Below are 16,223 nucleotides of genomic sequence, written 5' to 3'. Positions count from 1 at the left end.
AAGGGACCCAAGGGTCATCTGTTTAGTCCCTAAGCAGGTATGTAATTATTTATTTTCACAGGCTTCATCTCCTTTTTCTTTGAGGCTTTCTTTTTTTGGGTGTGCACATGTGTTCTTATATGCACAATTTTGCTTCTGTTAATTATGTATTATTTTTATTAAAAATAAAAAAGAGGGAAGGAAGGATCAGCACCTCAGTTTCCTGTAAATTCTCGACCACCATAAGATTGGCAGACACGTTTTTTAAAGCATGTGTGCTTACCCCTTTGCAACACTTGGACACATGTGGATCTCCCTGGCAAAGGAACTAAGATCTCCCTGTTGCCATTTACTTTGTAAGTAACCTTGTCATTTAAATTGCAAGATTACTCAGGAAAGGTGACTGCATCGTAGCATAGATTATTTTGTTTTGGAAAAAGTAATTTTTCTTGAATCTGAGTGACACATGGATGAATCACTCACACTGAATTGCGTCAAGATTACATGTTATGATCATCAGTATATTAGCATGTGTGTGTGTTTTATATGGGGTTGTTTTTTTAAAAAAAGATACAGCTTTGTGACAAGAGAGAGTAGTCTTCTCTAGCAGTTAAGTACTGAATTTCTGAGCCAGGGTTAACAAGCTTTGCTTTTTATATACAGTTCCATTCTCATGTCCATGTCAGTTTGCTTTTGTGTCAGTACATCAGCATGTTGATTTGTTATTTGCTAGATGTGTGGTGTGACCTTGTACTTGGAACAATTGAGTCCCTCATCTTAATCTCACATACGTCATTCTGCACTGGTGATGCATTGACTGTGGTGGACCCAACAACTCCCAACGCTGGAAGTATACTTCTGGCAGTGTTTTCTTTTCTCTTTGTAAGTAGTTCTGGTGTGACAGGTCCAAACTGCACAAATTTCGAACTTGGCACAAGGGTTCCCGAAGTGGGGGCAGTGTTTTACATCAACATTGGGCCACTGGTGGACCAAACTGTGACTTTGGCATGACTTTACCTGATTTTTGGTGTGACATGACCAAATTGCACTGAGCAAGATGTTTCTGATTACATCGTTTCTCAATTTGGCGTGATGGTTCAAACCTGCCCTAATTTGTATGGCTCTGAATATATTGTCACCCAATTTGGCACAAGAGTTCCCAAGGTGGAAAATACTGTCTTTATCTATGTTTGGACGTCAGAGGCCATGTTGAATCAATTTGGCAGACCAAAAAAATCATGATTAATCATTACCCCCCACCACACACCAATTAATTTTGGGGGATGGGTGAGGTGTTCCCCAGGTCAGGTTGGAGCCCTGAGTTGGTGTGCATGTGTTTACAGCACTAAAAATCACAAATTATCAGTTTAAAAAATCACAATATTTGTTGGTTTCTTTTAATTCCTGGGCAGCTTGAGGCACTTCTCAGTCAAGAATCCAATTACACTCACAATAATATCACAACATATGACAGTTGTTGAAAGATAACCTTTCCCTTACTGTGGCTAGATGGTGTTTCTTTTAAAAAACAAAAACAAAAAACAAACCCAGAATTTAACTCTTATTAGTGTAAAGAAAAGAAAAGAAATAATTATCATTAAACTTCATAACACAGATGTGCTGTGCTTTGTTTATTCCCTAAGATGAGTAGGTCTTCGTTAACTTCTTTATGTGAGAAAACCAATTAAAATGTGACTACCATTTTCTAAAAATAAACAACAGAATGCTGAGGATAGACAATGACCATTTCTTTTAATGGTAAACATGAACACTTTGAAGGAATTCCTACCACTAGAGATTAGATTCTGGGTATAAATTTGACATTGTTGGACAGGGCAGGGTGGTGGTTTTTGTTTTTTTGTCCTTTACATTTTTACATGCTTTATAACATGTTTCTAACCCTGAAGGCGAAAGTGCTGGTGGAGGGAAAATTTCCAAGAATCTGGCTTAAAAGGTTGGATGGGTGGAGAGAGGAGATAGCTAAGACTTAAAGGAGGGCATGACTGAGGTTGAGCAGCAGGGGAAAAGTCAACTTTATTAGCTCGGTGTTCATTTTCATGGCATGAGATTCTTCAGGGATTAATGTGAAATATTTCAGATGTAAAAGACGAAATGAATGTTATCAAGTAAGAATGATATACAGCAAAATAAAGGAATGAAAAGGATATAGCAGATCTTACTCTTCACTGTTACATATTCCAGTAACAGCTCTGGGAGTGTACACACACACACACACACACACACACACACACACACACACATGTTAGCAGTCAGTGCGGTGGGGCAGAGCTGCAGATGCCTTTCTGTGGCATTGGCATCGCTGCAGCTTACCTAGTTGGTGCTAGGGCAGGGCAGCAGCAAGGTCAGGCCTGCATGATTGTACTGGTGGGAGAGCTGGATTGGGTCCACCAATATGTCTGTGCAGCCTCAACCTCTCTGCCCCACCCCACTTAATCCCTGTGCTGTCCAGATAAGTTGCAGTGAGTACTTTTTGCTTTTTCTTCCTGTAAGAACCAGTGTGGTGTAGTGATTAGCGTAACAGCCTAGGATCTGGGAGACCAGGGTTCAAATCAGCCATGAAACTCACTAGGTTAGCTTGGACCAGTCATAGTCTCTCAATCTAACCTTCTTCACAGGGTTGTTGTGAAGATAAAAAATGAGGAGAACTATGTATGCCACCTGAGTGCCCTAGACGAAATGTGGGGAAATAAATAAATAAATAAATAAATAAATAAATAAATAAGTAAGTGTGTGTGTGTGTGTGTGTGTGTGAGAGAGAGAGAGAGAGAGAGAGAACAAACAAACAAACAAACAAACAAACAAACAAACAAACAACATCTTTAGGGGGTCCTTCCCTCTCCTGCCTGGAGATGACAAGATGGCTGCAATCCTGAAACCACTTAACATTTAACCTGTTTTAGTTGCTTAACTGTGCAATCCTACACAGAAGCAAGCCCCATTGAATTCAGCGCTCCAGTAAATGTTTATTGCCCTATTGAATACTGTAGAATTTACTTCTCAGTAAGCATGCATAGGATTCAATGTATGGGGCTTGCTTTTGAAGCATATGATTTTCAGAGCTGCAGTGTTGTATGGTAGAGGTAGTCGTCTCCTATCAAAACTAGGCTAATTTAGAAGCAGCTTAATAATTTTAATACTTGGAGCAGTTCACAGCAAGCCCCAAGCCTCACTATTTGGGTATTGCACCAGACTAACCAGGATCTCTGCCTAGGCCTTGATTGAGAATTGCTAATGGTATCTTTACAGAGATAAAGGAGAATTTCTGCTTTAAGTCTGTTTGGGTGGAAAATATTTCATTATCAGGAATGACCTTGGCTGCTCTGGTTTATCTCAATGGTATGTGCCTTAGAGACATAGGATGTGTCCGTCAGGATCAAGTTTTGATTAGCTGGATAGTTAGAGGGGCAAGCGTAGTAAAATGTTTATTTTCCATCCATTTCTACTCCTTATCTCTTAGTACCTAAACAGACAAGGACCTTAATTTCTTGGCTTTGCAAATGCTCTATTTGTTTCATTCTCAGTTTTCACAGGAGCTTGAATGATAGTTCTTGGGGTTTAACTTTCAAAGCCCAGCCATACTAGAAGGTCAGCAATCAGGTACATCTGCATCATTGTCTTTCTCTTTATATTTCTGTTCACTTTTTCGAGCATTTCCTCTGTATCTCTGTCTTGATCATGAGCTGTACTGTACTTTGCATCTGGCAGTTCTTTAAAATGAATGTGTAGAAGAGCAATGGTAGCAGTGTATTTTCACACAGCAACAATGTCTCTAGATAGCTGCTCTGCATTATCACTGCTCTTCATTTTTCCGTGCTTCATGTTGTGAAGAGCTATGTTCTGTTCCCTACAGGATGTGATGGAGTGCAGAGATTAAGGACCCTTCAAGTAGTTATTACTGTGTAGGGCTGGTCCTTAGTCCAGTTGTTTTCAACCAGTGTGCTGTGGCACCCTGGGGTGCCTTGAATGAAGGTCAGGGGTGTTGTGGGCAACACTGGCCTCTGTCCCTCTTTCCTTCCTTCCTCTTATACCCTCTCATGTCTCTGCCTCCCAAAGGCTTGCACAGCTGTTTGTTGCAGTAGCCCTGGCTACAAGCTCCCCAGGAAATGGTGCGTCTGGGTCTGGCCAGGAGGTGCTGGTTGCCTGGAGCTGAGGTGGCTCAGAGACCAGGGGAGGCTGTGGCAGCTACCTGGAGGATTCCCAAGGAGGGGAGAGGAGGCTGAGGGAACACTTCACAATGGAGGGTGTTCGAAAAAGGATGAGAGGCTGCCAGCTCAACCGAGCTCCTGAGCCCCACAAGGGTGCCACAGAAATAATGCAGTTGGTCAAGGGAGCTGTGGACTCAAAAAGGTTGATTCCAGGAGTTGTAAACAGGCAGCAAATTGTTATTTCCACCCTCCCGTTGTTGTTGTTGTTGTCTACTCCCAGGGAGAGGCATTTGTCTCTAGGACCAAAAGGTCAGCCTTGCATGTGACCCACTTTGATTTATGGGCAGGGGGTATATTTTCAGTTTTTCCTCAAGTGGCAAAATGTCTTGGGCCAGACCTATTTGTTTTGGATTACAACTACCACCAGCTCAAACTGCAGTGGACGCTGCCCCATTAGGACAAATGAGACACTGCCCCACCAGCCAGTCTGTTCCCACTTGCCCACTTAAAACCAGTCCATGGGATGGCGCTGCCTGTCAACTTCCTCCTCCTTCGTCTCAGTGTTGCCCTTGCAGAATTCAGCAGGGAGGATGGGGACATGTCAGTAGTTCTGGTTCCAGCTACTGTTGGTCTCCCTGCCTTCTGCCCAGTGAGCAGCAGCCACTGCAGCCCAGCCAGCATGGCCAATGCTCAGGGATGCTGGGAGCTGCAATCTAGAACATCTGGAGAGCCATAGGTTACCCATCCCTGAGCTATCAGTGCCAGTAACTAACACCAAATTGAGGAAGTGCAAATCTTGTAACACTCCAAACCACCTACTAGCAGTAAAGTATTATTAATATTGCTGCTAAGGCAGAAGTTGTCAGTGTGGTGCCTGTGGACAGAGATGCACCTGCATAAGCCTTCCCTGGCACCAGAAAAGCCCTCTTCCCCTGCTGAGTATAGATTGTGGTATGTGGTTGGTTGAAGTTTGAGTGTTGCCCATGGCAGTTTCTCTGGTTTACAAATGTTGCTGTTGTTGGTTGTTATTTATTGAATTTATATAACACCCTATACCTGAAGGTCTAGGGCGGTTCACAGAACATATATCCATGGGCCCCAAAAGGTTGGTGACTTCTGTATGAAGGTTAGCTTTTGAGCATTTCCTCATGAGGATAGCTGACCCTCAGTCACATGAATCATGTGTAGGCATTATTCTATAATTCCTCAGAGAGTGCATGGTTTTTGTATCTGCACTTATAATTATGGCAAACCCGGGGCAACAGATCCTTAGATATGTTTTGCCTTGGCATTTGCTCCCACCATGGCTGCTGCCTAGGTCATAATTCTACTTGTTGCAAAGCTATGTGCTGGTTATCTTTGCTACAACATCAAACTCCATGCCTTGTGTTCAGATGGTTATGTACAATGACTCTAGGCAGCTCTATTCTCAAAAGAGCTATGCTGGCTTGAAATATGAATGAGGTTTGCATTGGCAAAGCAGAATGATGCTGCCAGCCAAGTCAATGGTTCAACTACCATTGTTTCCAAGACTGCTTCACTTTCACTCTCAGTCTTCCATTTTTCTGCTTTCCAATATGTGTTTCTACACCATGCAGATATAACTATTTTTATTCCTTTAGTTGACAGCAAGAGAATGCTGTTTTGTAACTCAAGCCTCTGTACTAGCTAATGAGCCACATTTTCAATGTTCATGCATTTCATGAAGGAAAGAGTGGTAGAATTCCAGCTGGTCATGCTTACAGACATCTCTGGCCTAGGAGCAGCTAGGGGAAGAGGAAGAGGTTCTGGTGTGAACTGCATTCCCAAAAGCAAGGTAAACTGAAAAGCAAGCAAACTCACAAAAAAGGAAGAGAATTGTCCTCTAATTCAGGATGGAGGTATCTGTCAAGTTCACCAGCATTTTAGTGTTCATTTCTCCTAATATGCACATTTTTGCAAATAAATAGGCCTAATAAGTGTGCCACCAATATATGCATTTTCACCAATATATGCATTTTTATCCACACATGCATTTGTGCACATATTTTTGTGTTGGAGAACTGCATCACAAAATTTAGAGGGCTTTCAAATTTCAAAGGATAGCTGCATTTTTGCTTGCATATACTTTCAGGAAATGTGAATTAAGTATTCATGCAAATAGCATTGAGTGAGAGAAAGCAGGGATGAGTTTGATAAGCTCCACCCTCTCATTGCAGTCACAATTACCTTCCACAAATTAGAGGGCAAGCTTCTGAAGCATGGCGTCTCCTGTACTTGTGGAAGACCAGGGTTCTTAATGGCACCTGGAGCCTCCACAAGTGTCATAAAGGTCTTCATGGGCATCAGGTTGGTGACTTCTGCTCTTATGAACCAGGCCGCCACTGACTTTAATTGCGGTGTAGGAGAAATGAAGAGTGGAAACAATGCAACACACTAAAATATTAGAATTCAACATTGGCTATTCATTGTTTGTAGTCATGTTTCAATGATATTTTCTCAGTTAAGAATGTATACTAATAACTTGGGGCATCAGTCACAAGGAGCCCTAATTCTGCCCATACTGTGCATACCTATAAAATCTGGCACTGTGGTGTGCATATAATTAAAGATTACACAGGTTAATTTTGCAGCTGTTCCTAATGGTGGTCCTTGTCACAGGGCTGGATTTTTAAAAAAATCTGTGTCATCTATATGTGATGAATCCTGGCTAGTATTTGTGTCTCTAATCAAAAAGCCACATTTTCTTCTTTGCCAGCATACAGTAGTACCTCGGGTTAAGTACTTAATTTGTTCCAGAGGTCCGTATTTAACCTGAAACTGTTCTTAACCTGAAGCACCACTTTAGCTAATGGGGCCTTCTGCTGCTGCTGCGCTGCCAGAGCCCGATTTCTGTTCTCATCCTGAAGCAAAGTTCTTAACCTGAAGTACTATTTCTGGGTTAGCAGAGTCTGTAACCTGAAGCGTATGTAACCTGAGGTACCACTGTATATGCAGAAAGACAGTCTTCACTCTGAACATGAAATCTGCAGTGTCTGCTCATGTTCATTCAGGCTGGTGACTCCTTTTTGTTTCAGAAAGGTGCCACCATGTTCTTAGCTGAGGAAAAATTAAAGCTCAGGACCAGGGGAGCAGAGGAGAGATTCTCTTCTTGTTCTCACATAATTACTCTGCAGGTATATGGTTTGGTCAGGGAACTGCTCCGTAGCCTACTCAGCATGAGAGTTAATTTGGTCCTGAGCTGAAATAGCAATCCTGCTTTTAATTACAAACAAAACACACTGGGTTGATCTTCCCAATATCCTCAATATCTCACCAACCAGACATCCCAGCTGACCTTACAAACATGGTAAGACAATAGCCTTCTTAATGCATTTTTAACCCATTTTTAAGTAAACATGTGAGACAGGAACTAGTGCAGTAGCTTCACCTCCATAAGGTTGGAAGGCAAACACTTGAAGTGCGGAGCCTCATGTACTCCCTGGAAAATCAGGGTACAAACAAACAAACAAAAACAAGCAAGCAAACAAACACACTTGGAAGAGCTCTCTATGAGTCCAGGAGGCTCCCTGCTTCAGACAGTCACACTTCAACTTGTGGGGGGAACGAAGAATGTATAAAGAGAGCTGGTGATTTTCAGCATAGAGGTCCTCTTCAGATAATATGTAGCTAATTAAGGTGTGGAAGGAAAAGGGGGCTTCAACATGCTGCCTTTATGCATTCATTGGTCCTTTGTATAGAGCTGTTGTGAATGCTACATCCAAATAGGCTCTATAGGAGTGATCTGTATCTTGCATTTTGCAGGGTAGCAGAGCAATCACAAAACTTTCATGTGCATAGATGATGCACAGAATATCTAATCAATACATCAAGGTTGAGGTTGGATGTTTTCTGTTTTGTTTGAAAAATAGTTTACTTTGCTGAGACTGATTCTGACTCAAGCAAGAGATCATTATTGAAGTGGCCTTTGACTTCCTTGACAGGAGATGTACTCTTTATCACCATTCTATTACTGAGCCTTCCCCCTCAGTAGTCACAAAAGTTCAATATTATTTCACGCCATCCTAATACAGCTCAGGAAAAGAGATGCTTCATTTGGACTTCTGCATCTCATTTATACATTTGTCAAACTCAGTGTAATTTCAATCTACTAGCTAGCCGCCTTGAACCATTTTAAAAAATAGTAAGCTGGAATATAAATCTCAATAATAAATAATAACAAATGAGACCGCCAGTAAAAAGGGTGCATGGAGTGTTGCTGTTCCAAGATTCCAGCCAGTAATGCCCTTTTCCAGGACAATCCTTCCCATTGCTGCTCCCTACTGGTTTTCTCTCCCCACCACCCAGCCACTCAGCATTCCATGCCCACTTCAGTATCCTCAGTCCTCATTGAAATTTCTTCCCCCCTAAATATTTTTGTATTTATTGGGGTTCCTTGCATCTGCTGATACACCCCTCTTGTGCATGGTAGTTTGTATGTCTTGTTAACATAAATAGCCACACTCATAGAATGCTAGAAGTCTCAGTACTTGAACCCGTAATAAAGGACTGTCTTAGACATTACAAAGATGAATAAAAGACCTGGCTCCTGCTTTCACTGGGAAAATGAAATTGGTTTCTGAATGTGTAACAAGTTTGCAATGTGTGTAGCAAAGGTGTAGGTGTATGATATGCTTGGATAAATTACTTAGCTTATTATAATGTATAAAGAGCAATTCTTCTGCTGAATCACAGATGAGACAGAGCAAACAACAGCTCATACTTCCCTTTCTACATGTGTGTATGTGTGTAGGTGTGTAGGTGTGTAGCTGCTCCCAACTTTCTTCGTTTGGAGGCCTTCTGGCATCACTGAATAAGGTGTGACTTTTTTGGCACATGGGTAAAAGGGTTGCCAGAGGGGGGATGCATTACCCTGTAATTAGTGCACGTTAACCATGCTAGAATATCTCTCCTCCCTCCCAGCAAGCTTATTTTTTCATGTTGAGATTATGATAAACCTAGCGTGTTCTTCTTTAATTTGGCAAGAGATGCTTTGAAAAAGACACATGCCTGCTTTTGCCCAGGGAAAAATGTAAATCCATTGATTAAGGAAACGTGTCTTAGGCCTGCCACTTTTGCATTTACATTCCATATTTTGGAATGCAAGAAATATTGGTGTAGTGATATCCGGGTGGACTGTGTCTCATTAGTGGGCTGTTAGCAGATGGTAGCAACAAAATACAAATATCTCAGGAGTTGAGGTTGCCTACTTTTTGAGCAACCCCTACTTCTGTGCCTTTTAACAGCAGTTGGATTCTCCTTTCTCCATGCTGTGAGAATCTTGAGCTGCTAATTTCTGCATCTCATGCTACTGTTAAAAGTGAGAGAAAATGGCATGGCACTTTCTCTCTGTCCCTCCTGCATTAGATGACAAACCAACATAGGGCTCAGTTCTAGGACAGAGATAATGTATCAATGGCTACAAGCCATGGTGGCTAATTGCTATGGGATTGGAGGATCAGTATGGGTTATATCTGTGGGTCCCTTCCAGGCTTGTGATTCTGCATCAATGAAGTTTTGAATCTAGTAGAAGAGGTCACCGAATGGGTCAGAACAGTTCCTTAACTGTCTGGTTAAATGCTACCATATACATGTGCAAAGAGGCTGCCCAGTAGCCATAGAGACAAATGGAGGTAGCTCTCCCCACCTCCCAATTTGTTGGAAACAACATCACCTTGCTAAGCTGGACCCAAAGCTATGGCTTGGTGATCTCCCTGGGAACCTAACTGTCACGATGACAAGTTGGAACTGCAACATGAGCATGCTTTGTTTACTGTTCTCCTCTCACTCTAACAACAACAACAACAACAATTTATTTGTATTCTGCCCTCCCCGGCCAAAGCCGGGCTCACAGTGGCTAACAATAGGTATTCTGTTCCCTACCTCAATCAGTCAGCAATCTGTAGCTCAACCCTCACTGGGTTGTTGTTTTTTGCTTCTACCATTATGTCCTGTCCCCCGATATTTTTTTTAATCTCTTCATTTACCTATAGACTTGAAATAACCAATGTGTAGAGTGCTGGACTTGGATCATGGGGAACTGAAATCTAGTTTAGCAATGGGCATTCTTGAGTGTTACTCTACATCTAAATTCTCCATCTGTAAAATGGGAAAAATCTCATGGTTTGCATTTTCACTGTTTGTAATTTGAATATATTGGCTAGAATGTCCATATATTAAAAAGGAAGCTCTTACATGTTCTACCTACCATGAACAATATTTCACTTGTACAAAAACAGCACAGAGAGACTTAAATGTACATTTGGTGCCATGTATGAAAAGCCATTTTAGGCATGACCAGAGTGATACTTTCCTGTGGAGATGTTTCCAAACTCAAATGCAGAACTGGAATCTGGCACATTGTTTTGAGGGCTGATCTTGCTTCATGCCCTTAATAATACCTCGTGTTGAGCTGATACTGGTGCAGAATATGAGAGAGAGAGAGTGTGTGTTTTTGAAATGAACACTTATAGACCTGTAAAACATTTGATGCAGAAAGCAGTATTTGGCTGAGTGGGTGATAAATTGAAATAATTTATAAAATTGTTACTGCTTTTAAAAACAAAAAGGAAAATCAATATATCCTTATAAATATAAATAACCACAACATTATAATGAAAGGCTGGATAACAGGTGAATGTCGTCCAGTTCAGAACTGGCCCCCTGGCATAGGAGCCCCCCTCCCAAATATTTTTAAGTCTCCAGCATCATACGGTTCTGGTATGCCCCAAGCAGAGAATGACATGCCTGTTAGCCATCTCTTGATTCTCTTATTACTGCTTTGGATGTTTCTCCTATTTTTTATTTTTTTAAAAAAAATTCATTTCATTTTCCCATGCTGCATCCTTTGCAAAAGCAAGCAAGCAAAAGCCCAGGTGGCAGGCAATGCATAAGCCAGAGAGACTTCTCCTTTAAAAGAACTTGACAATTTTTGGAACGCGTGAGATCCGTCTTCAACACCCACTGGCTGCTGTCCCTGCGTGAAATGCTCCTTCTTTTCCAAAGAGGCAGGTCCCTCGATGCAAACCTTCGGAACAGAGGGAGTCTCCTCCCTGCACAGTGTAAATGGAGCATGACATCTTCAGCTCTTTCATGGCTGCAAGGAGTTAACGCAGACAGTTTCCAAGTGCGGTAGTGTCTCTCGTTCTCTTTCCTTGCCTCCTCCTCCCCACCCTGTTTCTCTCTTCTCTCCCCCCCCCCCATTTTCCCCTAGTTTTGGCAGGGGATTAAAGTAGCTCCCCCCTGTGGCAGCAGTGACCCAGAAATGAGTTTGATTCACAGAGTCCTTCCTCCATAACAAGTAAAAACGTCAGTCAGAGCGAGAGTCTCTCTCTCTCTCTCTCTCTCCCCCCCTGTATATGTGTGTGCGTGTGTGTCTGAAGGGAGCCACAATCTGCTCCCACTCTCCAGTGCTTGTCTGAACTCATGAGGCAGCACAGACCCCTCCGTGCAGAGCAACTCCAACCTCACTGGCAACCATCGCAGCAGCAACAGCAGCAGGTAACTGCCCAGGCAGCTCCTTACGCTCGCCTCCTCTCCGCCCGTCGCCGCAGAACGAGCCGCCTTGCACAGCCATATTTGATGTGTGGTGGGGTTTCTTTTTTCTTTTTTGGTTGCTTAGCTTTGGAGTTCTCCAGAAGCAGCTAGAGAGCAATTTAATGCCGAAGGTCGCTGCCTAGTGGAAATAATATAGTACGTCATTAATATGGCGCCAAAAGATTTGCTTCTTGATAGGGAGCAAAAAGGGGAGGCAGTTGAGTTGCAGCTTCACTATCCCATAAGCAACTTGTACATTGCTGGGGAGGAACCGGGTGGGGGCGAAGGGAGGAGGGAAAATCGGCGTTTATTTTGGGAGCTTTTGAGAGCAGATCCGAAAGGGTTGCGCGCGCGGCGGGGGGGGGGGAGAGTTAAGGGCTGGCTGCATTTTTTTTTTAATGTCGCTGCAGACTTTGCTTTTCGCCAAACCGGGAGCTTTTTAAAGGTGAATGAACCCGGTTGTGGAGTTGTTGGGGTTCCCACCCCCCTTCGTGTCTTAAGTGTTGTTTCTTCATGCATCCATAGACTTTTGGTTTAGTTTCCTTTGTCGGTGAGGTGGAAGGCAGGCTACCCTAAAGCGCATCCATGCTTGCTGATAGATCAGCCCTACTCGGAAAGTGAAAAGCATTGTAAGAACTTGGGAGACAGATGGCAGCGGCAGAGCGCAGGTCCTTTTTAGATAGATCTCTCGGAAGGGGGGGGGAGGGGTAGCCAGGGAACCAGGATCTGTCGCCGTGTCACCCACATGTTCAAAATATCCATTGCATTAATTCAAGGGCAGGGAGTGTACAGAGGGCAAAAACACAGTTTACCAAATAAATGCACCCTCCCTCCACAGATCGGATTGTGGTTTTTCCTTTCCACGGAAAGCTTATAACGGTTGGGTGGACATAAAGCTTAATTTTGCAGGATTGATGCTGAACTTGGTGCAGCAGGGGCATTGTGTAGACCTGAAGATGAGCATTTTATTTTTATTTTTTTGCGGTGGGGGAAGCACCTCGATCCATGTTTTTTATTTTATTTTATTGGTTAAAACAACAATCCGAAGCGTGCTGTCTTTTATCTACGATCGCGGGAGCAAGTTGTAAGACCCCAAAAGTGCACGTGTTAGGAAGTGTGAGCTTATGGATATCAGGGAAACAAGGGGTGTGTGGTGTGTGCAGTAGTGGCGGGGCTTGTTGTTAGACTGCTGTTCTGCTGGGTGGCAGCAGATTCTCTCGGTGCTCAACGCTGCTGCTGCTGGCGTGGATGATTAATGCGGGGAAAGGATGGAATGTGGAAGGTTGCCCTGGGATTCGAATCCTCGTAGAACAGCCTCATTTGCTACATGCGCCTGCTCCCCCTTAAGGAGGCGGGCCTTTCTCGCTGGGCTGTGCGTGGAGACGGAGGAGCCCAGGCGGGCAGGCAGGTGCACGGCGTCAGCAAAAGCCTCAACTTACCCATTCTTTTAGTGCCATCTCACCCAATCCTCCCCCTTTGCAGCGGGGAGCTTAAATACATGTACGGTTGCTGTGCAGCCGCAAGCGCTCGCAGGTGGTGGGTGCGAACTTTTCAAAACACTCTGCAGTCGAGGGGTCATACTGCCCTCAATTCCCCTCTGCATCAATAGTGGCACAGAAATGGAGCAGGCTCATGAGGCTCGGGGACCGTTGGGCTTCTCAGAAGCCGCCTCGAGTGCGCGTTGGCGCCTTAATCTCTCCCTCCGCTCCGGACAAAACCTGGTAGCAGGCTCGGTAGTTATGTAAGAATGCATTCGAGAAACGTCACAAAGTGTACTCGGGAAATACGGGAGTATAGCCGCTAAATAACCCGCCAGATAGGTTAAATGTGCGTTATTGAGCAACGCCTTTAAGACTAACAGGAAAATGCAAGGAGTGTGTGAAGCGTACATGGTGCCTACACCGGCGGAAGTATGGATCGGCTCCGGGGATGTGGAGAGCCGTTCCCTCTCCGCGTCAAAGCAAATAAAATGGGTGTAGGTGGTGGTGTTTTCAAATAACCGCATCATTGCCACCTAACGGCCCGTCCTCCGTTCCCAACCTCCAGCAGGAGGGAGGGAATGCAGCTGAGGCGAGCGTGCCCCCTTGCTGAAATTAGACAAAGCCGCCACAGTGCTCTTCTGCTCGCCCATCTCCTTAGGCTTGTTATATTTTTTTGCGGCGGGGGTGTGTGTTACTTCCCATCTTCAATCTTTGCAAGCTGCTCAAATCGTAGGAGGGTTTTCACCTCGGACCCCCCCCCCCTTTCCTCCAATGCACCCTTTGTGGTGGGGATTGGTATTGTGTCTTTCCCTCCCCTTCTCTCCAGCGGGTGGGGGCCAGTCCAGAGGGCGTTTGTTTGTTTGCAACCGCCTGCTGGATGGTTTCCTGTGACAAGAGGTGATACAGTTTCCAGAACTGTCGAGGAGTGGGAGGAGAGAGGGAGGAGGGAGGCAGGCAGGCAGCTCCTCCAAGGCGGCTCTCTGCTCGATTCAGTCAACCTCCCCTCCCTCCTTCCCCAGACATTACAACATGGAGATCAGGGGGGAGGGAAATCAGGCAACCGGGAGGGTTGCGTGGCCGCTTTGAGCGCGACGAGAGGTGGATTTGGGAGGGAGAGCGAGAGAGCTGCGCCGGGAGCACCAAGTTTGATTTGCAGCCGGGGTTGAGCGGATTGGTGCAGCCGGGAAGAGAGGGCGGAGCGGAAGGAGCCAGGCTGGAGGATGCGACGAGGAGGGCCGGTCAGTTGCAAGTGGAGAGACGAGCGGTGGGGATGTGGCTGGTGCGGAGGAAGGTGCCGCCGGTGCGCCCCGCGTCTCACCTTTCCGAGCGCCGTCCCGGTATTTCTGCCCCCGCCTCGCCGTCCGCGGTGGCACCCGCTACCATCGGGAGCCGGCGGCCCCTCCTTCGCCGGGTGGATTGCGAAGGCGGCCGGCAAAGAACTGCTGCCTTGAACGGGTTGGGGAAGCGAGTGGGCGGGTTCAGGAGACGCGGCTGTACCTTCGGAGCAGCTGTTGCCCTCAAACTGAAAACGGCGGCGCTTGAAAGAATGGGATGGAAATAATCGTGTGTGTGTGCGCGAGAGAGAGGGGGAGATACTAAAATCAAGCCTTCGTTGGGATACCTGTCATGAGGAAAAAGAAGATTAAAAGCACAAGTTGAAAGTTTAAGCCCCTTTCTCTCCCCCCCCATGGGGTCCTTTCTGTCCAAATCTGTGCTTGAGGTGAATATTTGCGATAAACCAAGTGTACAAAGTTAGCTGCTCAGGATTTTATGCAAGTTTCATGGCAGAACAACAACAAATTGTTCTGGGAGGTCAGATGCACCAAGTTGTATTTCTGCTAAAATTGATATGCAGAACAAAGTAAAAATATGCCATATGAATCATAGGATGCATAGTCTGTCATGATTGACAGTCTTCACAACACTCAAAGCAAGGTAGTTTAAGGGTGGCTCCTGCGTCCCCTTTCAGAGCATGCTTATAGATGTAGTGAGGGTTCTTGCCTGTGTTTTGAGATCACAGGTGTAGGTTATTACAGATTGTTGTTGAATGCAACAGTTTGCTCTTGAGTTTGTTTTTTTTTTTTTATAAAGATTTTTTATTGCGTTTCTTTTCATAGATTAACAAGTTTGTTTACATGGCAGCATACAAGAAACATTTTTTATATATATATATAAGGAAAAATAAAAACAAGAAAAAATATTATGAAACTTTCCTTAACATCTTTCAGCAATTCACTTTTGGACCTCCTCACATCCTCTCAGCATTGCTTTCATTGTTCTAGCCAGTTCAGCAATTTGTTATCTTGTTTCCCATCTTATTATACCTTTAAATGTATTATGTTACCAATTTCAAAAATTTGTAATTTAGTTTTGACCTTCTTAATAAACATAATAATTTGTTTCAAATATTTCTCGTTTTTTCTATCAATACTTACTTTATCATTTGCTTAAAATAAATTGCGGAAACATAACATTTCTTAATCGTGCGTTATCTTAACATTCAAACAACTTATAATGTTTTTGCAAATAGTCCTTAAATTTTTTCCAGTCCTCCTCCATTGTTTCTTCGCTCAGATCTCGGATTCTGCCAGTCATTTCTGCCAACTCCATGTAGTCCATCAACTGCGTCTGCCAGTCCTCCAGTGTGGGTAAATCTGGTGTTTTCCAGAACTTAGCGATGAGAATCCTAGCTGCTGTGGTTGCATACATAAACAAGGTTCTGTCCTTCTTTGGCACCTTCCGGTCCACCATGCCCAGGAGAAAGGCCTCTGGTTTCTTAGAGAAGGTATATCTAAATACCTTTTTCAGCTCATTATGTATCATTTCCCAAAAGGCCTTTACTTTCGGGCAGGTCCACCAGAGGTGAAAGAATGTCCCTTCTGCCTCCTTGCATTTCCAACACTTATTATCAGATAGATGATATATTTTAGCCAACTTGACTGGGGTCATGTACCACCGGTATACCATTTTCATAATGTTCTCTTTCAAGGCACTACATGCCGTGAATTTCATACCGGTGTTCCATAACCTTTCCCAGTCCTCA

At 44.1% G+C, this 16,223-nt stretch overlaps 1 protein-coding gene across 9 annotated transcripts in view; it reads left to right on the top strand.

Annotated features, from left to right (window-relative positions):
* Positions 1 to 16,223, top strand: part of JADE1 (jade family PHD finger 1) — a 172,180-nt gene that overhangs the window by 89,763 nt on the left and 66,194 nt on the right. Inside the window, exon 1 of one of the 9 annotated variants that reach the window (XM_081209278.1) lies at positions 11,412 to 11,663. The exons of 5 other annotated variants lie outside the window; for them this stretch is intronic. The gene's annotated coding sequence lies outside the window, so the exon portion shown is untranslated. Of the gene's footprint in view, positions 1 to 11,411; positions 11,664 to 14,224; positions 14,419 to 14,494; positions 14,518 to 14,661; positions 14,901 to 16,223 lie in introns of those variants that run through there. 3 more of the 9 variants (XM_081209276.1, XM_081209277.1, XM_081209282.1) reach the window with 3 other exon arrangements.

The sequence above is a fragment of the Podarcis bocagei genome, assembly GCF_964188305.1.
Source record: "Podarcis bocagei genome assembly, chromosome: 9".
NCBI classification, from domain to species: Eukaryota; Metazoa; Chordata; class Lepidosauria; order Squamata; family Lacertidae; genus Podarcis; species Podarcis bocagei.
Note: the sequence above shows the minus strand (reverse complement) of the source record. Positions and strands in the feature narration are given on the sequence as shown.